Source organism: Mesoplodon mirus (assembly GCF_964341445.2).
Source record: "Mesoplodon mirus genome assembly, chromosome: X".
In the NCBI taxonomy this organism is placed as follows: Eukaryota; Metazoa; Chordata; class Mammalia; order Artiodactyla; family Ziphiidae; genus Mesoplodon; species Mesoplodon mirus.
Window position 1 is genome coordinate 26,177,814 of NC_138981.1, and position 26,035 is coordinate 26,203,848.

The following is a 26,035-nucleotide window of genomic DNA, read 5'->3' on the forward strand; positions in this document are numbered from 1 at the left end:
AGCTAGATTTTCTATTTTTTTTGTCCTCATGACATTTTTATTCATTTAAGAGGCATGTGGAACAAGCATCAGGTATAGGAACTAGTTGGCACTCAGTTCCTAATTCTTTTCCCTTCTCTCTCACATCTTACCAAGACTCTGGAACCTAAAATGTATGCACAGGGTAGTTAATTTTTTTTTTCCAGAAACCAATTGAACTTGTATTGATACCAGCTACATGACTCTTCTTAGTAGCCTTATGGTAATGGATAAAGTGGCTTGACCCAAGATAACACTGATTAGACTTAGCAATGCTACTTTTAAATAAAACCAACCCTATTTTCCCCAAGGTGGCTTAGATTTCATAATGGTCACAAACTAATACTACAAATAAAACATTTAAAATTTTGATCCAAGCCTTTTCTATCCTCCCCCACTTGAAAGGTACCTGATGAACACCAATTTCCCAATCCTAGCATCACTAGCTTACAAACCTTAGGGTTAAAAATTCCCTTCTCATTTACCTAATGTTCAATTTCCATCAGTTTCAATATACACTAGTGTAAATACAATGACTATTCTGCATAAAGTTAAGTATTCTACAAGTCACAGAGTCATGGGATTGAACCAGGAGCTCCCACCTTTTATGTGAACTTCAGTGGTACCATGGAGGCCAAGGCAATTTAATTTAGGTTAACCAGGATTTGTTTCAATTTGTAAGAGAAACATCTTGCAACAGGTTTATTCAATTCTCATAAAAAATGGTGGCATTCCTTTACTTTTCACCTTTTGGAAGCAGCAGTTACATATATGGAATAGTAGATTAAGTCTAAAAATGTGGGCCTTGGTCAACTTTATTTTTCTGCATATGATCATGATAAAGGATCATGACATCCTTTACATTTCCAAAGAAAACCAATTTAAAGTTTGTCCTTGCCAAACTCCATAAAACAGCCATTTTAGAGTAAACCAGCAGAGCACTGCATCACCCAATAAAGCTGTAGGTTTCATCACATGCACCAACAAATCTACATGGCTAGTTTCTGCACTCCTCTTCTACAGAATTTTACACCTATTGTACCAAACAGCATTTTAAACACGGACATATCAACTCCCTAATAAAGCAAAAACAAAGGCATTTCCGTTATTAGAAACAAGATACACCATCACTTAAAGTCTTGAAACATTATTCCACTTTAATTTTCAGAATCTGACAATGCATTCAATCAAACAATCTGCAGACAGCTAGCTTTAACAGACAGATTAAAAAACACTTTTAAGCAGACATGGATGTCCTAAACTGTTTATTAGGTAAGAATTTTACAAACATTACTTATATTAGCGGCAGCGGTGGAGCTGGAGAGTATTGCGCCTTCTCCAGGCTGAGCAGCGAGAACCGCGGATCCTGTGGTGGAACTTGTGGCCCTTGCCAAGGCTGCGGCTCTTCCTGCCTGCAGACGTAAGCCCCCGCATCTCCCTGTGCTTGTGGACTGGTTTGGTGATCCAGTGGGTGTAAAGGTTTCTTCTGATAGCTTTATGGAATGGATCGATGAGGATAACCTCAAAAAATTTGTACGTAGAATCTTCACCAACCGAGTAAGAATTCAGGACCCGCAGGGCCCCACAGTGGCGTCCACTTTGCTCCTTGGCAACAGACTGAAGGCTTCGAGCAAACTTGAGCTGGCTGACACCATGGTGGACAGGCGTGCTGTAGGTGGCACCCTTAGGAACTGGGCGGTTGCGGCCACCGCGGTGCACATGAATCCGATATATGACATAACCTTGCTTGGCCTCGTAGCCCAGCCTGCACTCCTTGTCGGGCCGGGTGGGGTGGGGGGTGGTGCAGCACTGAGAGCTGGCAGTACTGCCAGCAGCGCACCCTGAGCAGAAAGCGCATCACGTCCGACTGCTTCTTCCTCCATAGCTCCTGGATGTACTTGTAAGCGCCCGTCTCGGCTCACCTGATGGCTGCCGCCAAACGGAAAGGAGGGACCCTTTCAGTAGCTAAATTTTAACCTCTGCTGTCATGAAGAGTTTGTAGCTTAGAAACCAGTTCAATTAATCATCCGTGTATTAAGCACCCATTATGAACAAGCCACCATGTTAGGGATTCAAAGATGAAGAGGACATTGCCTTATCCTAATGAAATTATATCTAATTGGACTTCTACATACTGCATAGTTAAAACCACTTCCTTACCACCACTAACCTCAATCACATGTTCTTCTTTTGTATTAAGAACTAGATATATCTGTATGGGCCCCTGTTCATTGCCTGCTCTCAGATCTCTTTGAAGCCCGTTTCTATTGCCTGTAGCTTAGATCTTTCTCCCCTCTTTCTGAATGCCAGAGCTCAGCCACCTACACACACCATTTTGACCTAATAAACTGATGGATAACTTAATCTGAGTCTCAGCAGACAGGATGCCTCTTTATTATATAATTATATAACCCAGAGCAGGCAGGAATCTTAAATTTTCAGTATCTGTGGCCAATATTTTTTCTGTCTTTCATTGACTTTGTTATTGTTTGAGATCATTTGTCAGGATCCATATACTTCCTTGTATGAGGGAGTGTCTAACTTCAGGAGGTTATATTCACAAAGACTTTAGAATCTAAAGGTTTGGGGAGACCTTCAAGATGGCGGAAGAGTAACACGGGGAGATCATCTTCCTCCCCACAAATACATCAGAAATACATCTACATGTGCAACAACTCCTACAGAACACCAACTACTGAACGCTGGCAGAAGACCTCAGACCTCCCAAAAGGCAAAAACTCCCCACATACCTGGGTAGGGCAAAAGAAGAAAGAAAAAACAGAGACAAAGAATAGGGACGGGACCTGCACCAGTGGGAGGGAGCCGTGAAGGAGGAAAGCTTTCCACACACTAGAAGCCCCTTCGCGGGCGGAGACTGCAGGTGGCGGAGGGGGTAAGCTTCAGAGTCACGGAGGAGAGCGCAGCAACAGGGGTGCAGAGGGCAGAGCGGAGAGATTCCCGCACAGAGGATCGGTGCCGACTGGCACTCACCAGCTCGAGAGGCTTGTCTGCTCACCCGCCGGGGCGGGTGGGGCTGGGAGCTGAGGCTCGGGTTTCGGGTTTCGGGTTTCGGTCGGAGCGCAGGGAGAGGACTGGGGTTGGCGGCGTGAACACACCCTGAAGGGGTTAGTGCACCACGGCTGGCCGGGAGGGAGTCCGGGAAAAAGTCTGGACCTGCCGAAGAGGCAAGAGACTTTTTCTTCCCTCTTTGTTTCCTGGTGCGCGAGGAGAGGGGATTCAGAGCGCCGCTTAAAGGAGCTCCAGAGACGGGCGCAAGCCTAGGCTATCAGCGCGGACCCCAGAGACGGCCATGAGACGCTAAGGCCGCTGCTGCCGCCACCAAGAAGCCTGTGTGCAAGCACAGCTCACTCTCCACACCTCCCCTCCCGGGAGCCTGTGCAGCCCGCCACTGCCAGGGTCCCGTGACCCACGGACAACTTACCCGGGAGAACACACGGTGCACCTCAGGCTGGTGCAATGTCACGCTGGCCTCTGCCGCCGCAGGCTCGCCCCGCCCTCCGTGCCCCTCCCTCGCCCCGGCCTCAGTGAGCCAGAGCCCCCAAGTCAGCTGCTCCTTTAACCCCGTACCGTCTGGGCGGGAAGAGACGCCCTCAGGCGACCTACACGCAGAGGCGGGACTAAATCCAAAGCTGAACCCCGGGAGCTGTGCGAACAAAGAAGAGAAAGGGAAATCTCTCCCAGGAGCCTCAGGAGCAGCGGATTAAATCTCCACAATCAACTTGATATACCCTGCATCCGTGGAATACCTGAATAGACAACGAATCATCCCAAATTGAGGCAGTGGACTTTGGGAGCAACGATATATATATTTTTTTCCTTTTTCTCTTTTTGTGAGTGTGTATGTGTATGCTTCTCTGTGTGATTTTGTCTCTATAGCTTTGCTTCTACCATTTCTCATAGGGTTCTGTCAGTCCCTTTTTTTTTTGTATTTTTTTTTCTAGTATAGTTTTTAGCACTTGTTATCATTTGTGGATTTGTTTTTTGTTTTGGTTGTTCTCTTCTTTCTTTTCTTTAATTACTTTTTAATTTTTTTAATTTTTAATAATTATTTTTTATTTTAATAACCTTATTTTATTTATTTACTTATTTATTCTTCCTTTCTTTCTTTTTTTCTTCCTTTTACTCTCAGCCATCTGGATGACAGGGTATTGGTGCTTTGGCTGGGTGTCAGGCCTGAACACCTGAGCTGGGAGAGCCGAGTTCAGAACATTGGTCCACCAGAGATCTCCCAACTCCACGTAATATCAAACAGCAAAAATCTTTCAGAGATCTCCATCTCAACGCAGAGACCCAGCTCCATTCAATGACCAGCAAGCTACAGTGCTGGACGCCCCATGCCAAACAACTAGCAAGACAGGAACACAACCCCACCCACTAGCAGAAAGGCTGCCTAAAATCATAAGGTCACAGACACCCCAAAACACACCACCAGATGTGGACCTGCCCACCAGAAAGACAAGATCCAGCCTCATCCACCAGAACACAGGCAACAGTCCCCTCCACCAGGAAGCCTACGCAACCCACTGAACCAACCTTAGCCACTGGGGGCAGACACCAAAAACAACAGGAAACCAACCTTAGCCACTGGGGGCAGACATCAAAAACAACAGGAACTACGAACCTGCAGCCTGTGAAAAGGAGACCCCAAACAGTAAGTTAAGCAAAATGAGAAGACAGAGAAACACACAGCAGATGAAGGAGCAAAGTAAAAACCCACCAGAGGAAACAAATGAAGAGCAAATAGGCAGTCTGCCTGAAAAAGATTCAGAGTAATGATAGTAAAGATGATCCAAACTCTTGGAAACAGAATGGAGAAAATACAAGAAACGTTTAACAAGGACCTAGAAGAACTAAAGAGCAAACAATGATGAACAACACAATACATGAAATTAAAAATTCTCTAGAAGGAATCAATAGCAGAATAACTGAGGCAGAAGAATGGATAAGTGACCTGGAAGATAAAATAGTGGAAATAGCTACTGCACAGCAGAATAAAGAAAAAAGAATGAAAAGAATTGAGAACAGTCTCAGAGACCTCTGGGACAACATTAAATGCACCACCATTCAAATTATAGGGGTCCCAGAAGAAGAAGAGAAAAAGAGAGGGACTGAGAAAATACCTGAAGAGATTAGAGTTGAAAACTTCCCTAATATGGAAAAGGAAATAATTAATCAAGTCCAGGAAACACAGACAGTCCATACAGGATAAATTCAAGGAGAAACACAAGACAACTATTAATCAAACTATCAAAAATTAAATACAAAGAAAAATATTAAAAGCAGCAAGGGAAAAACAACAAATAACATACAAGGGAATCCCCATAAGGTTAACTGCTGATCTTTCAGCAGAAACTCTGCAAGCCAGAAGGGAGTGGCAGGACATATTTAAAGTGATGAAGGAGAAAAACCTAAAACCAAGATTACTCTACTCAGCAAGGATCTCATTCAGATTCGATGGAGAAATTAAAATGATTACAGACAAGCCAAAGCTAAGAGAATGAAGCACCACCAGACCAGCTTTACAACAAATGCTAAAGGAACTTCTCCAGGCAGGAGACACAAAAGAAGGAAAAGACTTATAATACCAAACTGAAAACAGTTAAGAAAATGGTACTAGGAACATACATATCGATAATTACCTTAAATGTAAATGGATTAAATGCTCCCGCCAAAAGACATAAAGACATAGACTGGCTGAATGGATACAAAAACAAAACCTGTATATATGCTGTCTACAAGAAACCCACTTCAGACCTAGGGACACATACAGACTGAAAGTGGGGGGATGTAAAAAGATATTCCATGCAAATGGAAATCAAAAGAAAGCTGGAGTAGCAATTATCATATCAGACAAAATAGACTTTAAAACAAAGATTATTACAAGAGACAAAGAAGGACACTACATAATGATCAAAGGATTAATCCAAGAAGATATAACAATTGTAAATATTTTTGCACCCAACATAGGAGCACCTCAATACATAAGGCAAATACTAACAGCCATAAAAGGGGAAGTTGACAGTAACATAATCATAGTAGGGGACCTTAACACCCCACGTTCACCAATGGACAGATCATCCAAAATGAAAATAAATAAGGAAACACAAGATTAAAAGGACACATTAAACAAGATAGATTTAATTGATATTTATAGGATATTCCATCCAAAAAAACAGAATATACTTTCTTCTCAAGTGCTCATGGAACATTCTCCAGGATAGATCATATCTTGGGTCACAAATCAAGCTTCGTAAATTTAAGAAAATTGAAATCGTATCAAGTATCTTTTCGACCACAACACTATGAGACTAGATATCCATTACAGGAAGAAATCTGTAAGAAATACAAACACATGGAGGCTAAACAATACACTACTAAATAACCAAGAGATCACTGAAGAAATGAAAGAGGAAATCAAAAAATACCTAGAAACAAATGACAATGAAAACATGACGTCCCAAAACCTATGGGATGCAGCAAAAGCAGGGAAGTTTATAGCAATACAATCCTGCCTTAAAAAACAAGAAACATCTCAAATAAATAACCTAACCTTACACTTAAAGCAATTAGAGAAAGAAGAACAAAAAAACCCCAAAGTTAGCAGAAGGAAAGAAATTATAAAGATCAGATCAGAAATAAATGAAAAAGAAATGAAGGAAACAATAGCAAAGATCAATAAAACTAAAAGCTATTTCTTTGAGAAGATAAAAAATATTGATAAACCATTAGCCAGACTCATCAAGAAAGAAAGGGAGACGACTCAAATCAATAGAAATAGAAATGAAAAAGGAGAAGTAACAACTGACACTGCAGAAATACAAAGGATTATGAGAGATTAGTACAAGCAACTACATGCCAATAAAATGGACAACCTGGAAGAAATGGACAAATTCTTAGAAAAGCACAACCTTCTGAGACTGAACCAGAAAGAAACAGAAAGTATAAGCAGAACAATCACAAACACTGAAATTGAGACTGTGATTGAAAATCTTCCAACAAACAAAAGCCCAGGACCAGATGGCTTCACTGGCTAATTCTATCAAACATTTAGAGAAGAGCTAACACCGATGCTTCTCAAACTCTTCCAAAATATAGCAGAGGGAGGAACACTCCCAAACTCATTCTACGAGGCCACCATCACCCTGATACCAAAACCAGACAAAGATGTCACAAGAAAAGAAAACTAGAGGCCAATATCACTGATGAATATAGATGCAAAAATGCTCAACAAAATACTAGCAAACAGACTCCAACAGCATATTGAAAGCATCATACACCATGATCAAGTGGGGTTTATCCCAAGAATGCAAGTATTCTTTAATATATGCAAATCAATCAATGTGATACACCATATTAACAAATTGAAGGAGAAAAACCATATGATCATCTCAATAGATGCAGAAAAAGCTTTTGACAAAATTCAACACCCATTTATGATAAAAACCCTCCAGAAAGTAGGCATAGAGGGAACATACCTCAACATAATAAAGACCATATATGACAAACCCACAGCCAACATTGTTCTCAATGGTGAAAAACTGAAACCATTTCCACTAAGATCCGGGACAAGACAAGGTTACCCATTCTCACCACTGTTATTCAACATAGTTTTTGAAGTTTTAGCAACAGCAATCAGAGAGAAAAAAGAAATAAAAGGAATCCAAATCAGAAAAGAAGAAATAAAGCTGTCACTGTTTGCAGATGACACGATACTATACACAGAGAATCCTAAAGATGCCATCAGAAAACGACTTGAGCTAATCAATGAATTTGGTAAAGTAGCAGGATACCAAATTAATGCACCAAAATCTCTTGCATTCCTATACACTAGTGATGATAAATCTGAAAGAAAAATTAAGGAAACACTCCCATTTACCATTGCAACAAAAGAATAAAATACCTAGAAATAAAGCTACCTAAGGAGATAAAATACCTGTATGCAGAAAAGTATAGACACTGATGAAAGAAATTAAAGATGATACAAACAGAGAGATATACCATATTCTTGGATTGGAAGAATCAACATTGTGAAAATGACTATACTACCCAAAGCAATCTACAGATTCAATGCAATCCCTATCAGACTACCAATGGCATGTTTCACAGAACTAGAACAAAAAATTTCACAATTTGTATGGAAACACAAAAGACCCCGAATAGCCAAAGCAATCTTGGGAAAGAAAAACGGAGCTGGAAGAATCAGGCTCCCTGACTTCAGACTAGACTACAAAGCTACAGTAATCAAGATGGTCTGGTACTGGCACAAAAACAGAAATATAGATCAATGGAACAGGATAGAAAGTCCAGAGATAAACCCATGTACATATGGTCACCTTATATTCGATAAAGGAGGCAAGAATATATAATGGAGAAAAGACAGCCTCTTCAATAAGTGGTGGTGGGAAAACTGGACAGCTACATGTAAAAGAATGAAATCAGAACACTCCCTAACACCATACACAAAAATAAACTCAAAATGGATTAAAGACCTAAATGTAAGGCCAGACACTGTAAAACTCTTAGAGGAAAACATAGGAAGAACACTCTTTGACATAAATCACAGCAAGATCCTTTTTGATCCACCTCCTAGAGAAATGGAAATAAAAACAAAAATAAGCAAATGGGACCTAATGAAACTTAAAAACTTTTGCACAGCAAAGGAAACCATAAACAAGACCAAACGACAACCCTCAGAATGGGAGAAAATATTTGCAAATGAAGCAAGTGACAAAGGATTAATCTCCAAAATTTACAAGCAGCTCATGCAGCTCAATATCAAAAAAACAAACAACCCAGTCCAAAAATGGGCAGAAGACCAAGATAGACATTTCTCCAAAGAAGATATATAGATTGCCAAAAAACACATGAAAGAATGCTCAATGTCATTAATCATTAGAGAAATGCAAATCAAAACTACAATGAGGTATCACCTCACACCAGTCAGAATGGCCGTCATCAAAAAATCTACAAACAATAAATGCTGGAGAGGGTGTGGAGAAAAGGGAACACTCTTGCACTGTTGGTGGGAATGTAAATTGATACAGCCACTATGGAGAACAGTATGGAGGTTCCTTAAAATACTAAAAATTGAACTACCATACGACCCAGCAATCCCAACTAGGCATATACCCTGAGAAAACCATAATTCAAAAAGAGTCATGTACCACAATGTTCATTGCAGCTCTATTTACAAAAGCCAGGACATGGAAGCAACCTAAGTGTCCATCGACAGATGAATGGATAAAGAAGATGTGGCACATATATACAATGGAATATTACTCAGCCATAAAAAGGAATGAAATTGAGTTATTTGTAGTGAGGTGGATGGACCTAGAGTCTGTCATACAGAGTGAAGTAAGTCAGAAAGAGAAAAAAAATACCCTATGGTAACACATATATATGGAATCTAAAAAAAAAGAAAAAATGGTTATGAAAAACCTAGTGGCAGGACGGGAATAAAGACGCGGAGTTACTAGAGAATGGACTTGAGGACATGGGGAGGGGGAAGGGTAAGCTGGCACGAAGTGAGAGAGTGGCATGGACATATAAACACTCCCAAATGTAAAATAGCTAGCTAGTGGGAAGCGGCCGCATAGCACAGGGACATCACCTCGGTGCTTTGTGACCCCCTAGAGGGGTGGGATAGGGAGGGTGGGAGGGAGGGAGATGCAAGAGGGTAGGGATATGGGGATATATGTACATGTATAGCTGATTCACTTTGTTATAAAGCAGAAGCTAACACACCATTGTAAAGCAATTATACTCCAATAAAGATGTTAAAAATAAAGAAAATAGAATAAAATAAATGTTTAACTCTAGTCAGATTTTCTAATTTAAAAATAGTATAGAAATTATGCTTAAGATAGGAGGAAGCTTTTACAAAGGTATGCAAAATAAAACATAATTGACTTAAAATAGCAATGGGTATCAACAGAACACAAGGTATAATGGGGATAGTAGATGGGGTTTGGGAATGGAATAAAATTCTGATAATATGGTGGCTCCTTTTCTTACTATCTGTGTGATACTCATCAGGTTATTTAAACTCTCATGGCCTCCGTTTTGTTAAATGTATTAAGTACAAAAAGATAATAATATCCTCTTCTGAGAGTTAGTATAAGGATTAAAGCATTATATAATATTTGTAGGTTGAACCATATGAAAAATTTCAAGATTCAACTTTTGGAAACCTACAAAATTGGCAATTTTCTTATGGTTCACAATCTTAATTATATATAAAGCTCTTTGTACACAGAAACCACTAAATAACGTGTAGCTTTTGTTATTTCTGTGGGAAACCTGGTAAAGAACTTCCCCTTTCATCATACCTCCTACTGCACCTCCAGAAGCTTGGTAGTAGAAACAGAGAATCTGCTTTGTTCTCTCCCCTACCTCTAAAAATGTTATAATTTCCCTACCACAAGTTTTTGGGTGGTGATTCAAGTGTATCCCATAGGGGAGGGGCTAAGATAGAAGTAACGGAAAAGTAGGTTGACACTTCTGTGATCTAAAAAGTGAGAAACAGGATGTGAGCTAGGGTGTGCTAAGAGTGAGAAAAGATTGCTATTGATTGAGGAGAGGTTTGAACTTCCTTGGTTTGTGAAGATGCAACCAATTTAGGTTGGGAGGAGGGATACGTATTGGCTTTTTCTATCCCTATTTCTTTCTATTGATTCTATTGATGAAAAAATTAATCAATAGTCAATCTAAGAAAGAAATGGAAAATTTTATTCCAGCCAACCTAAGGATTATAACCTGGGAGATCGTCTTTCAGTAAACTCTGGGGACTGTTCAGTCCATTACAGGTCAAAGCACAGTTATGTAAGTTTTTGAGAGAAAAGGGTTATATGCTAAATGACGTATTACTGATGGTTTACACAATCCAGATCTACATGTACAAAGTGAATACTGGGCTGTGGGTCATTGTGGCCCCTTAAAAGATTAAGAAGGAAGGTTATCTGCTAAGGAGGTCTGGTTAATGCAGATGCACAATACAAACTAAATAATACTAAAGGAGAGGGAGGAGGCCCAAGCAGGCAAAAAAAAATTTTGTTTAAGTTTTTCTCTTCTTGCCATAAAATATGAATTCTATTTCATCAGTTCTTTCCGTAACTGCTAGAATGACTGACAACCCCTCCCCCCTGCAGTTCCTGTTTTGCCCATGGGTGTTTTGCAGTGCAGTGAATTAATGGAGAGCATTTGTAAAGAATTCAAGAGAAAGTCTCTTCCCTTTTCCTCTTTCCATAACTCTTCCTACAGTAAAAGGCAAGGGAAGCCTCTGAAGCAACCAAAAGGAAGACAGAATGAATATTCCATAGGGGTAAAATAGATATGGGCCTGGGGCAGGCCAATCAGGGCCACTCTTCCCAGGTGGGGGCTCATCTATGTCTATAAATTTTCTCTTACCTTTAATTATTCATTTAACACACACTTGTTGTCTTCCCAAATAGACTGTCAACAACCTAATGTCAGGGGCCACTTCACATTTGTATGATTTTCCTCCCTCCTCTTTCATCTTGCTACTTAGTTTACTTTTCCCATTAATTTAAAGCAGTAGAGTTCAATAATAATACATTAACTCCAAAAACCAGTAAAGCCTCTTAATTTTAAAACATCTGCCTTCAAGCTCTTTGATTCTCTCATAGAAAGAAAGATCCTACTCCTGTTTCATCTATTTTGTTGGGTCATTTCTTCTTGCCGTAGCATTTTCTAAGCAGAGCAACTGCTTAATTTCCTTCTGAGGATATCCTCTTCTACACTTCAAGACGTCTATTAAGCTTGGATAGTTTCCTTTGTTATGGCTCAATAGCCTGAACTCCTTCATTTTTTTTCAGAAAAGTAATTTCCTATCCTTTAATCTTTTCAGTTGATCTTCCCCGGATCCTTTATAGTTTCTCCCACATATTTTTATAAATGGGAAGATTTTTTTTTTTTTTTTTTTTTTTTTTTGCTGTACGCGGGCCTCTCACTGTTGTGGCCTCTCCCGTTGCGGAGCACAGGCTCCGGACGCACAGGCCCAGCGGCCATGGCTCACGGGCCCAGCCGCTCCGCGGCATATGGGATCCTCCCAGACCGGGGCATGAACCCGTATCCCCTGCATCGGCAGGCGGACTCTCAACCACTGCGCCACCAGGGAGGCCCTATAAATGGGAAGATTTAAACTTTGCCTCCAAAGGTTCCCAGGAAAAAGCTGCATAATTAAACACTTTCCTCTACCAAAGTTCAATTCCCCTCAGGACGAATAGAACAATGCCTTTGTGTATAGCTGCTTGGGTCTGGTGCAGTTCATGTTTAATCAGGGTATACCTAAGGCTTTTATAATCAGTGCTAGAGCTCTGAAGTCTTTGGTGAGAGTGCCATCCTTAAGAATTCTGACTTTGTGAAGGATTCTGACATCATGACTCCAAGTGCTAGGGCTAACTTTAGGGCTTCAGCAATCTCTACCAAAGAGAGGTGTGGTAAAGTAAAGATGAACACAAATTTTTTGGTCGTACTTCCAAGGAGAAGTTGAGTATATATTTCCTCCCCTTGAATCTGGGCTGGCCTGTGACTACTTTGACCAACAGAATATGGAAGAAGTAATATTATGCCCAGGGTGGCTTAAACAACAAACATTTTGTTTCTCAATTTGTTTCCCAGTTCTAAAGTCTGGGAAGTCTAAAATCAAGGTGTCGGCAGATTCTGTTCTTGGGTAGGACCCTCCTCCTGGCTTGAAGACAGCCACCTTTTCACTGTATTCTCACATGGCAGGGACAGAGAAAACTCTTGTGTCTCTTCCTCTTTTTAAAGGTATTAATTTCATCATAAGGACTCCACTTTTTATGACCTAATCTAACCCTAATTACTTCCTCAAAGTCCCACTTACAAATATCATTACTTTGGGGATTGTGGCTTCAACATATGAATTTTGGGGGGGGACACAAACATTCAGTCCTAACCTTTCAGAGGACTAGCAGCTACCACTTCTATCCTCTTGAAGCCTCGAGAAGCCAAGACCTGCCTCAATTCTTGACCTATAATATTTTAAGAGATAATAATAAATTGTTCTAGCAAGTCACTAGTTTTGTAATGATTTGTGATGTAACAATAGGTAATCAGATCAGGAAAGAAACACAATTTCCGTTCTCCATATTGCCATCTTTTCTGTATGTCCCTCAATATCCCCTTATCATGTAAGTACCTTTAAGTACTTCAGCTAAGAGGATGTGGTTGTGGCTGTGACCTCTGAGGTTAATGTAGAGGGTTCGATAGTTATCATATAAACAAGTATTTCTCCAAGGACTTAGATTTCTAGGTTTCTTGGCCACCACAGTTAGCTTCTCCTGGGACACTGGGAAAGACCAAAATGCTAAATAGGCAATTTTATTGCTTTATGGCTGTTTCTGCTATTTTCAGCTTGGAGCCCTGAGCTTCCACGTGAGAAGTACGATCACCCTGCTGCAAGAGACCACGTGGAGATAAAATGTAACTTATCTATCATCATGGGATTAATATAAGCTCAACTCCAACCTGTTCTAAGTCAAAAGGTAAGTGTTGTGTCTTCTACTTTTACATGGAAGAATGATTGCTAATTTAGTTTTGTTACAGGAATAAAGTTATAGTAATGTGATGGAGAATGTGGTTACATGTGTACAGGAAGGAGGGGGCAAAACTGCAGTATATCCCAGTATTCCTTAGTCTATCCATAAGGACCATGAATACTGAGTCCTAAATGTCAGGGTCTTGGAACAGATCTATTTATTGAGGGTGCTGTGTACATGTTATTCTCTTTTCCCATGGCTTCTCGACTTAGAGCTCCCACTTGGGTTACATTTTCTAAAAACTTTTGGAAGTCTCAAAGCTTGATCTGAACAAGAGGATTACACACTGCAGTATTTCTAGTCAGTGAACAGGACTCAATCCTCCTAAAATAATCTTCCTCCACTGGGATTGCTCTTCACTGACCTGTCTCCTCTCACTGCTACTACATCAGAAGTAGGGGCTTATTTCCTATTGGTTCACTTGTCTAAGGTCAGGAAATCAAAAGATTTAGTTCCTATGGATCCAACTATTTTTAAAAAATATTTCAGGGTATGTCAATATAGCTACCAACACACTTTCACTATCAGCAATCACCAGTACAAGATTTTCACTTTTCTGCCAAAAGCATGGTTGACATCTGCACTCTTTCCCCATCTCTTAAGGTGTGAAAATAAGAGGTATTTAAGAAATCACATATATACACAAAAACAAATCTACACACACACTAACAGTTAGTGTGGCTGGGGCAACTGACATGAATTTCTCAGTATTTTAATCCATCCTCTTGTGATGGCCTCTGGCTACTCAGAGGTATTTCTGGTATAACGGGAGCAATGATGCCCTGCCTGAGGAATATGTTTGAAGCCAATCTTTCATAGTCAGAGGCACCAAAGTAAGCCAGTCCAGAAAGTCAAGCCAAAGACATTTACAGTGTGTTACACTTAGACCCGTGGTGAATAAACAGATGACTGAGATTGTGCAGAAGTATGCTCAGGGCCTGCTCATCTGGAAACTAGAAAATTCAGCAAGGACAGTTCAATTGAATGTTGGTGACAGAGACTGGAGGCTGGTTGAAAGTTGGGCAACCTTTGGGCTTTTCTGAAGTAGTGGAATAGATTTTCACTCACTCCTGAACTTTTAAAATGCAACATGCAGGCGATATGTTGGAATGAGGGAAAAACATTTGGAACAGACACTAATCACTGTGTTTCAGAAATCTGGTATGGCTGGATATCCTTAGGCTGGGAGGGCTCTGAAGCTTAGAGAGAGCCCTCCCAGCCTAAGGATATCCAGCCATACCTGATTTCTGAAACATGTATGTTTCAGAATGCATGTATATTAAACCTTATGATTAATTATTGGATTCTGTGGACTTGAAGAGCCAATACATTGGTATAAAGAAACTTTTAGGTCAAGAGGAAATATAAGATAGACTGAAAAATATAGTCATATTCATATTACACACTGACAGTGCAGGAAGGACAGATATAGGCACCTGGCAGAAGCAGATTTTCCATGAGGCTGAGGAGTCTCTAACTTCAAGGCCCTGTACTTGCTGGTGACTTTTTCAAGGGCCTTGAACAATGTGTCCATACAATCACGTGCTTTGTAAAATTTGCAAATTAAATTATTTTTTGTAGTCACTGTTTCTTTCCATTGTGACATGTCTTCTGTCACATTTTCCTTCTGTCTATTCCAATAGTATGGCCAAAACACTTTGGGGATATGACTAGGGTGAAGGTGAGTTGGGAAAGATTTACTTTGGGATATATTTATGTGATTTTTAGCCATGTTCAAGAAAAGTTCTTTCTAGCCATCCATATAGCAATGGCTTCCAAGAAAACTCCTATAGTTCCCCATTCTGTCTGACCCAGTGCAGCTGTGACAGGGATATGCAGGACCAGAAGTAGTACTGTGACATGAACATGCTCTAAGGAGCTTAGGATTGAAAGTTTGTGGATAGGGGAGGAGAAACAAGGTTTGAAATGTCTTAAACCAGGAGCTCGGCTGTGGGAAATTCTTCCACTCATCAGTCACACAATGTTGTAAGGGAAGGATCTGGTTTCCACTGATGCTTGTCAAAGTAGAAATTCTTTCCAGTCAGAAACTTATTTGATAACACAGTGTAAGCCATTATAAATGTACCATACTTTCTCCCCTGTTTGATAGGGGTCATGTGAAAAGGAATTAATCTGAATTCCTACTGGTGTGTGTAGGGGGAGAGGGGAAGAACCTGTAATATTATGTAGTATTATTACCATCTCCTAGTAACGTTCAGAAAGTTGCATGCTTTATGCATCCAAAGCATTTGATTGTGCCTTAATGTATCCATTCTGATGAAGCAACAAAGCATCCCCACTTTGTTGGAAGGAATTCTGGGAGATCTAGATAAAACAGTACACAAAATTGCCACACATTCAGCAAAACAAGAAAAAACAAGATTCTAGTGACAATTCACCTAATGCTTCTCCATTAATAAACCAAAGTATGTACGGTAAGAGTAATTTGATTATACATTATTTTAACTCATTACAACGTAGCAGCAATTTATAATGCATTTGAATTGTTGTTCTGTGGCTTCTTCATAAACACAGACACAGTTCCACCTGGATCTTACTAGCTATGTGAACTTGGAAAAGTCATGGAACTACTCTGGGCCTCTGTTTCCTTACCTCTAGAATGGAAATAATATCTGCTCTCTTCATCTGTCAGGCTGTATTAAGAGAAATCTGGTGCTATATTTGTTACAAGCATTTGTGCACTGCAAAATGCTATCTAGTATTAATACTAAGTCTTTAGTGGTGATGGTCTGAAAAAGGAAATATCTCCTATTTACTTCTTGGATTATCCCCACTTCTAGAAAACCTGATTATATTTTGTCTCAGCACAAATAATTACTGCAGGTTTCTCAAGACAAAATTTTAAAATTTATCTCAAGTCAGCCAGTGCAATAATACAGAAAGAAAAAAAACTTTAAAAAAATCATAATGCATTGAATATGAGTTGTTTTGAAATCCTTCCTGGGGAATAGCAATTAAGTCTGCTTCCTTGTTATATTGAAGATACAGTAAGCCTATTCAAAGCAGCTTTATCTAAAGAAAAACACTATCCATTATAAGGAAATAGTGATTTTTTTCTACATAAGAGTGAACTCAAGCCATCTATTATATCTCACTTATGGATATTATCTCAAACATATGTGAAAAGTAATAAACGACATTCTGACATGTAAGTGTATTAACAGAGAGAACTGGCTGCTAAGGGCTCTCACCCAGTGGAAATTCCTTAATGCATTTATTGTGATTCAGGTCTAGAAACTCAATGTTTTCAGTGCTTTAGTGTTGATCAGACTTAGGGATGTTGGCCCACGCTTAGCAACTCCCAGGATATTTCAGAGTAAACCTGAATGCTGATCTATTAATTTACAATAAGAAACACAACTGTCAACTTGATTGGAGAGTCAGGTCAGCCAGACCAGCACATTCTCTCCCTGTGGAAAAAAGCCAAAGGAAGCCAACTACAATTAGAAAAGCCTGGTGAGGGAGTTAACAGAATGGCTCAAATATGATAGCCCAAAGCAGATGTGTCTCTTGGTATGGCCAGCCCATAGCAGGGTCAGAGTGGACCATGCATAAATCTTTGCCAAATCAAAGAAAAAATTCACAAGAGTCATGCCTGGCACCACGGCCAGATAGAAGAAAATGTTGGATCTGTACTCCTCCATCCCCTAGAAAATGTGGATAAAGAACGCTAACTCGTAAATGTTAGGATTACTGCATAATTATAAAACAGTAAAATAATTAAAAGCAAGATTTGTATGTCAATATTAAAGATACACAATAGATAAGAGTAAATTCATAAATTAGAGATTCATGATGTCATTAAAGGAGTTCATTTATGAATGAACTCATTTTGATAGAAGACTACCTATAAATCAATTCTAGGTATGAGAAGGGACTTATGTATAAATAAGTTATGGTCATCTAACTTTATTAAAATTCATCAGTAAGTAAAATCCTCTTGTACTTGAATTTCTTGTGAATGCCTGAATTTTTAACTCATTATTTTTCATACCAGGAAACCTAATTAAGTCAATATTTTCACTTGCTAACAACTATAATCAAGAGATAGGGAATTAGTTAGTGAAAACTACGAATGTGTGAAATCAAATTTGCATATTTAGTAATTATTCATTGACCACTTACACTAATATTTATAATCTTGACAACTTACTCATTCCACTCCTTGATCTATTTCATAGAAATGATTCTCTGACATAAATAAATTTTCAAAAGGGTCATCAGAAGACCTACTGCTTTGAGAAGGAAGATTTTTATGGGAGAAGTGATATGATAAAAAAATGTCTGCTTTTGACCAAGATCTTTCTATGCTATGTATATACTGAGGGAAATGTCCTTTACATTGAAAACCTAGGCATAAAAGGGGTGTCATTCAGGGAGAAAGGAACTGAGGATGTCCAGGAAAGCAGTTCTCTAAGTATGGTCTGTGGAATCCATGATACTCTTTAAAGGGAGGCTGTGAAGTCAAAAGATCTAGCATGCAAGATTATAATGTAGCAAAGAACAAAAAGAGCATTGATAATGGTTTCAAATTTCACTTCACATCTAACCTTTAAGAAACTGCCACTTGCCTATTTGGGTGTAGTGTTGAAGAAGTATACATATAATTATTTGAAAAGACTATTAAAATACTCCTCCCTTTTCAAACTTTATACGTGTATGAAGCCAGATTTTATTTATATGCATCAGCCCAAACTAAACGTCGCAGCAGCTTAAATGCAGAAGCAGATATGATAGGCCCATTGTCTTCTATTAAGCCAGACTAAGAGATTTTGAAAAACACTCTTCTCACTAATTTTTCTTTCTTTTTTTTTTTTTTTTTTGTGGTACGCGGGCCTCTCCCGTTGCGGAGCACACGCTCCGGATGCGCAGGCTCAGCGGCCATGGCTCACGGGCCCAGCCGCTCCGCGGCATGTGGGATCTTCCCGGACCGGGGCACGAACCCGTGTCCCCTGCATCGGCAGGCCGACTCTCAACCACTGCGCCACCAGGGAAGCCCACTTCTCACTAATTTTTGTTTTAAAAATATAGATATTATTTTTCATGAAAGGGTTGTAAAAATTTAAGGGGTTTATTATTGTCATTTTATATCAATTGATAAGTGTTTTTAAAATTTCTCCATTTTAATTTCTAAATGATAACTATAGATAGTTATAATCCATATTAATAAAACCTCTTTTGGATCCTCAATGATTTAGCTCAGAGTACAAGAGTAATGAGCCCACAGAATTTGATAATAACTAATATAGGACTCAAATGAGATGTGTTAAGTATGAACTGTTAAGTCTCAATTTATTTTGCTTATAAGGCCCTTGTCATGGAAGGACTAGGCAGTGCCAAGTGAAAAGCAACAAAAGAGAGTTGATTAATCAGGACTGCCTGTGGTCTGGATTTTAATGGAGAAAAATAAAAGAGAGCCTTTGAGATGGGCATGTTCTGTCTCATTAGGATTTGTGAACAGAAAGGCAGATAGGGTATAAAGACAAAAAGGAATAAAGTTATTTTTTCCCTTGAGTTCCTGTTGACCTGTACCCCCCAGAAACTGGGCTAGCCTAGCAAAAGTGACAGAATCTTTTGAGAGACATTGAAACATAATTCTATGCTGGACACTGAAAGAGATGAATTTAAATACGCCACATGAGATCTGTCTCTAGAAGTCAAGTCTCCTCATGCCTGAAGGATTGGCAGGCTACAGAATCAGACATTTTAGCAACAGCTTCATCATATTCCTCCAGAACATCATCTCTTGAATTAAGGGATTAATAGATAGCTGATGAATACTTCAGTTCTGAAGTGAAAAGGTGGTGCCAGTGGAAATTTAAAAGAAAGTATGAATGTAAGAATAAATATTAAAAAAATATTAGAAAGAAATGCTAGAGTTTTACTGATAAGGCTCAATGCTGCTGAAAATACTGCTTCCCTACTCAGCTTCTTTCATCTTCTGCATAAGTGCTATCCAATAGAAATATAATGCAAGCATAAATAAAATGTGTACCACAAAAGTAATTTAAAATTTCCTAGTCACATTTCAAAAAGTAAAAAATTATGTAAAATTAATTACTAATTTTATTAACCCAATATCTCTAGAATATTATCATTCCACATGTAATCAATATAAACATTTCATAAGATAATTCGCATTCTTTCCTTCATAGTAAATCTTCAACATATAGTATACATTTTACACTTACAACATGACTGAGTTTGGACTAGCTAGATTTCAAGTGCAAAATAACCACATAAGGCTTGTGGCGGACACACTGGGAAGCTCAGTTTTATATAGTCATAATTTCAGACCTCCATAAGCAGCCTTAACTTGAGGTCTTAAACGTCCTTTTCGGTTTTTTTTTATTATTCTCATTTTCCTTCTTTTCACTGTGCTAATAAAACACAATAGACGTCAAAATTCTCAGTTTCTTTTCTTTCTACTGGGTGTTTTAGGTCGGCACTTGCACTTATTTTTGGATCTCAATATCTGTGTTTCCATGAACTATTTAAGTACAGGTATTAAAATTACTTTTTCTAATTATCTATCTCAGGGATTAAACACATCACTGCTCCATTTGTTCATTCTGGTTTTTATTGTTGTTGTTTTTCTGTTTGAGGCCTACTTGATAAAATGGTATTGTCTTTCTCCAACATAAAAGCTGCTGTTCCATTTGTTCTATGTACTTTGCTTGTTCTAAGAGAACTAACAACTTCAGATTTAATACATTTTTAAATTTGATGTTTGACTTAAGATTTTCTGTTCTGAAATAAATTAGGAAACAGATCGCTTTTATTACAGAATTTTGGGTCACTGCTCACCTGAGGTAGAACTTTGGGATTTAGGTAAATTGTCTTTCATTATTTTATTTATTCATACATTTCACAATTATTTATTGAGGTCACTATGTTTCAGGCAATGGTCATCTCTGCTTCCTTTCCTACCATGAAGAGTCAATTGTATTTTTTAAATTGTTAATGTTGAGCTAATTATATACTTACAAAAAATTTGTGAAAACAGTAAAGAGAATTCCCATATATCCCTCATTCAGCTTCTCCTAAAGTTAACATTTTACGTAACAATAATTAAAATCAATACATTAATATTGGTGCAATACCATTCACTGAACTATAACTCTTATTCAAATTTCACCAAATTTTCCACTAGTTCCCATTTTTCTGTTCCAGGATCCAATGTCCTATTCCACATTGTATTTAGTTGTTGTGTGTCCTTAATCTCCTCCAATCTCTGATAGTTCCTGAGTCTTTCTTTGACTTTTATGATCTTGGTACTATTGATATGTACTGGTTACTTTGCAGATGGCCCTCAGTTTGGGTTTGCCTGATGTTTTCTTATGATTTGAATGAGGTTATACATTTTTGGCAAGAATACCACAGACATAATCTTGTGCCTTTCTTTGTGTGTCATCTCAAGGGCTTCATTATGTCACCATGCCTTATTATTGGTTATGTTACTCGTGGTTATTTGGTTAAGGTAGTTGTTTTCAGGTATTTCCACTGTAAAGTTACTATCTCTCTGTGTGGTTAATTAATAGTTTTTGAGGAGATAATCTGAGACTACACAAATTGTGTTTCTCGTCAAACTTTCACTATTTTTAGTATCCATCAGTGGATCTGATGTACATTAATCGTTACCATAGTGTGTGCTTAATAGTGAATTTTCTATTTCCCTCTTTCTTTCTACATGTATCAGTTGGAATTCTGCTCTCATAAAGAGCAATTCCTTTTTCTCTATTTATTTGGTGATTTATTTATATCTATATGGATGGACTTATGGATATTCATTTTATTCTATGGGTTTAAATCCAATACTATCTTTTTTTCTTTTTTTTGCACAAAATATTCCAACTTTAACTATTAGGAGCTCTTTAAGGTTGGCTACTGTGTTCTTTCAACATTCCCCATTCTTTTTTTTTAAACTACTTTATTGAAGTTTAATTAACATATAAAAGCTGTACATATTCATTGGTTTCCTGTTACCTTTAAGATAAATTTTAAACCTCTTCATACGGCATGCAAAGCCTCTCATGATCTCATGTATGCTTACTATTTAGTCTCATTTTCTTTCAGTGCTCATCCACAAACATACATCATCACGATAGCTTCAGTTGCTCAAATAAGCCATGTTTTCCCTTCTCCTTAGGCCTTTGCATATGCTGTCCCTCAGCCTGGAACACTCTGTTCATCTCCACACTGTCCCATGAAGATGGGGGTATTAGTATTATTTGCAGTTTTATTCCCACACTCTAGCTCTTCTCTTGCTGCTAAAGAGAGAGGGCTGAAAAAAATCAAGTTTTAAATGTTTGGTTGCGGACTGAGAGAATTTTAATAATCAGGAACAAAACAGATTTCTGTAGACCATGGGGAGTTTCTTTTCAAACAATTTAACCTTAACACAATGATGGCCTGTCCATCTTTTAATTGCTCTTTCCAGGCCATGACATTCAAACTTGTCATTACATATTCTTTGCACTTTTAAAAAGATCATTTTTATCCTCATGTTTTTAAAGTGTTATATCTCAAGTATTTTTTTATTTTCAAATTTCTTTCCAAAACATAATTATATTACGTAGACACAAACATGTATTTATTTCCACACCATAAAACCCTGAATTAAGTCTTTAACAATGTCTTTCCAAAAGAAAAAACAAAAGCATTTTTCAATATACTATTACCAAAATATTTATGAAGGATTTTTAATAATAACCTATCTTCCACATGCTCTTATATTGAGATATATAGCTACATTTAAAGAAATAGATGGTATACACTTGTAAAATTCTTAGAAAATTGTCAATAAAAGAACCATACAAGAAGTTCCTTTTTACTGTGTATATTGATTTTATTTTAGAGCAAATATAAGAGGTAAAATGCAAGGTGCTGTGGTTTGTAATAGAGCAACAATAAAGAGAAAATCATAAAAGTGAATGTTTGGGTGGGCTTTTGAAGAAAAGAATTAGGAGGCCCATGGGGTGGTTTCCAATACAGTCTCCATCCTAAACATTTAGTATCACTTTTGGTATATTTCTTTCCTATACTTTCAATTCATTTGTACCCTACCCAATATAAATTGAAATGTTGTAGTTTTTAAAATGTAGACATAAAAGAAAATATAAATGATTTGGAATATTTTCACATTATTCGAGTGTACAATATTATTGGAAAACTTCCATTCAGAAATCCAAAATTGAAGTAATGTGCAAAAGAATATATAACAAGAAGCTCATTAGTCGGTTGACAAAGTAACTTCCCCAAAGGGACTTAAGTGTGTTGATTTTTCACTGTGGTCAAAACCACAGATGAAAGTAAGAAGTAGTTTGAGACTCTTAGCCCCACAAAACAAGGCAGTGAATGAATCTTGGCAATATGAGGTCTACTCATTACCCCACTCATCAAGCCTGGTCTCAGCATCCTTAGTCATATAACTCGCTAGCAGGACTTTATGTGCTATGGGAGAATCTGAGAAACAACCTCATCGCCAAAGCAACTTCAGTAGTGCCTATTACCAGTAGAAAAAGGCATTAGGAGAAGTACTATTTTGAGCCACCTAAAAGAGCAACTCACACACCAAGGCATATAAACTGATTTGAGGACGTAAGTGAGGGTGGGGAGAGGAGTTCATTGAATATATTCCCCATCCCACCCCACCCCCAGCTTTTGAGGAACTGAAAGCAATGATTCCCATTTATACAAACTGAGAATGATTTTACTGAAATAAATTATAGAAAAGAAATAATATTAGATACATCAAAAATTAGATCTGTATTTGAGTATAGTATATTTGATACTCCTGAAAAATTCTAACTTTTTGAATTATACATACAGATCACTTGTAATCATTAGATAAGAGGGTAGGGTGTCTATTGGACCTACAAAATCTCTGACAGAAAATAGCACATCTTGTATTAGTCTCGTTATATGGAGTTCTTCTCTAACTCTCTCCATTGAAAAGAACTTAAGTTTGCTAGGTAATAAAAATAAAGCTAAATAAAAAGTCACACAATAAAGTGAATAGCAAAGAGAAAAAGGACTTATCTAGAATATATCTTATTAGGTTTTTGGAAATGATTTTAAAGAGTCTCGTATGCTTCACTTTATTTTAGTATTTGGATTTATTTTTCTTATAAGACTTTGGAAAGCATTTAACATTTTTTAATCAGAGCTATGACATGATCAGATTTGTGCATTAGAAAGAGAGGTCCAATGACAGTGGAGGAGAGTAGCCGATGCTGTCAGTGCCTTGCCCATGTCCATTTTGCACTCACCATTTCAGTACATCACTGAATGAAGCATCAGCAGCTCTCCATTGAGGGCTTTCTCTCAGCCTGTGAATGGGACAGGCCTGGAGTGCCAGAGAGTTAATGTCTCCCATTCGCCTAGGACAGTGGGAGTTAGAGGATAAATACCACAGCCTCCTTTAACCTTGAGCAGTTAACTGTGGGGCCTAGTTACCCAGATGGATTGAGCACAAGATAATTCATGAGTTAGCTGCTCCATAATAAATAATTTACTGGTTCATTGTCTTCCCTGTCTCACTTTTTCATTCCCCTACCAGGGTTTCCAGGTTCTGGGATCACCTTCCACAGAAACTACTTTCACTCAAATTCTTATCTCAGAATCTAAAGCTGGGGAAACCCAAACTAAGACAGTTGGACATGACAGTGGTTTTAAGAAGCAGACTCTAAGAATGAATTCTGAAATTGGATCAGTTACTGGTTAGATGGTAACAAGGACCATACTGCTAGTTGTAAGTGGAGTAGTAATAATCCTTTAGCCTCATAATGCAAAAAAATCTTATATGTGGAGATTTGAGAAGGTATAGGGCAAAGAGTATATATTTGATTATGTAGCAGCTCTAGTACTTGCATTTGAAAGCTATGAAGACAGTGGTAATCATACATCTCATGAAATTGGTTGGTTGCTGTTAACTGCCTTCAATGCACTGAAGTAAGAAAAGTTAGGGATGCTGCTACACATCCTACAGTGCACAGGATAGCACTCTACAACAAAGAATTATCCAGCACAAAGTGTCAATACTTCTAAGGTTGAGAAACCCTGATTTAAAGTGACCATCATTCCCTGAAGCTGAAAAGCAATGATCCTGCTCAGAGAAAACACCTACAACTATCCACTTGAGGCCTGTGTGTGGGTCATCTGGATCATATGCCAGGGATTTAATCACAATGGGAGCTACCCTCAGCCAATGACAGATGGAAATTGAGGCTAAATACTACAACGCCCTTGCCCCTTGGTTGGGATAACTCCCTTGCTCCTTGGTTGGGATAACTTTGAGGCTTGTTCTATGCTGGTCTCTCTGAATTCCTCAGTGGGGTCGGGTGTAGTTTGCCCACAGCAATGACCTGCCTGATAATGAAGCCTTTAATGAGTTTCTTCTCTTCCTTGTGAATTCATAAAATTGTCATTATAGTGTTAGGGAGTAATAGTAACATCAGAAAATCTAATAATGTAATTCTCTATATTAGCAAATTAAATAAGAAAAATATGATTATCAAAATAAATCCAGAAGAAATGATTCCATATTCATTAAAGATAAAAATTCATATAATCCAGGAATAGAATAAAATATCCATAAATCAAGAAAAATTATGCACCAAAAGCCTACATAATGATCAAACTTAATTATAAAATTTAAGAAATATTCCTATTAAACTTGGTCAAATACACACGGATTATAGTTATAGGATTATATCACTACTTTTACACATTGTGCTGGACCTCCTAGAGAATTCAATAGTAGAAGAAAAAACTGGGAAGTATTAAAAAAGAGAAATGAAGACACAAAATTATTCTTATTTTAAAGTGATATTACTGATTACATATACAATTTAAAACAAACTAGTATACCTAGTAAGAATGTTCAGCAATTTTGCTAGATGCAAATCAATATACTAAAACTCAATATAGGCCAAAAATAAGGAAGCTGAAAATGTAATGGAAAACACTATTTAAATGGCAACAACAAAAAATAAGGTGCCTAAGAATAAATCTCAAAAGTTAAGATATATGAGAACTTTAAAAAAATTCACAAAGGACTATTGAAAGACAAAAGTTACATAAGAATAAATGGAGAGATATACCATGTTCGTTGATGAGAATATTGAGTATATGAAAGATTACATTCCTCTTCAAAATATTTGTTAAATTCAACACAATTCCAAAAAAAATTCTAACATCCTTTTTTAATTATCAAGCTAACTGCAAAATCCTTATGGAAGTGCAAAGATCAAGAGTAGTCAGTATAAATTTATGGATTAAAAACTATGAGTATGTGAATACCCATATAAGATAGCAAGAAAATTAAGAAACCCAAAGCATTTGTAACACTATATAATTGACACAGGGGTAGACATATATGGACATGCAGATCA

The 26,035-nt window shown here is 37.9% G+C and overlaps 1 pseudogene across 1 annotated transcript in view; it reads right to left on the bottom strand.

The window, feature by feature from the left end:
* Positions 1-1,278: 1,278 nt before the first annotated feature.
* The window catches only part of LOC309796143 (large ribosomal subunit protein eL15-like), a 118,824-nt pseudogene continuing 94,067 nt past the window's right edge, over positions 1,279-26,035 (bottom strand). Inside the window, exon 2 of the transcript in view lies at positions 1,279-1,935. The product of the transcript in view is annotated as a large ribosomal subunit protein eL15-like (transcript). The remainder of the gene's footprint in view (positions 1,936-26,035) is intronic.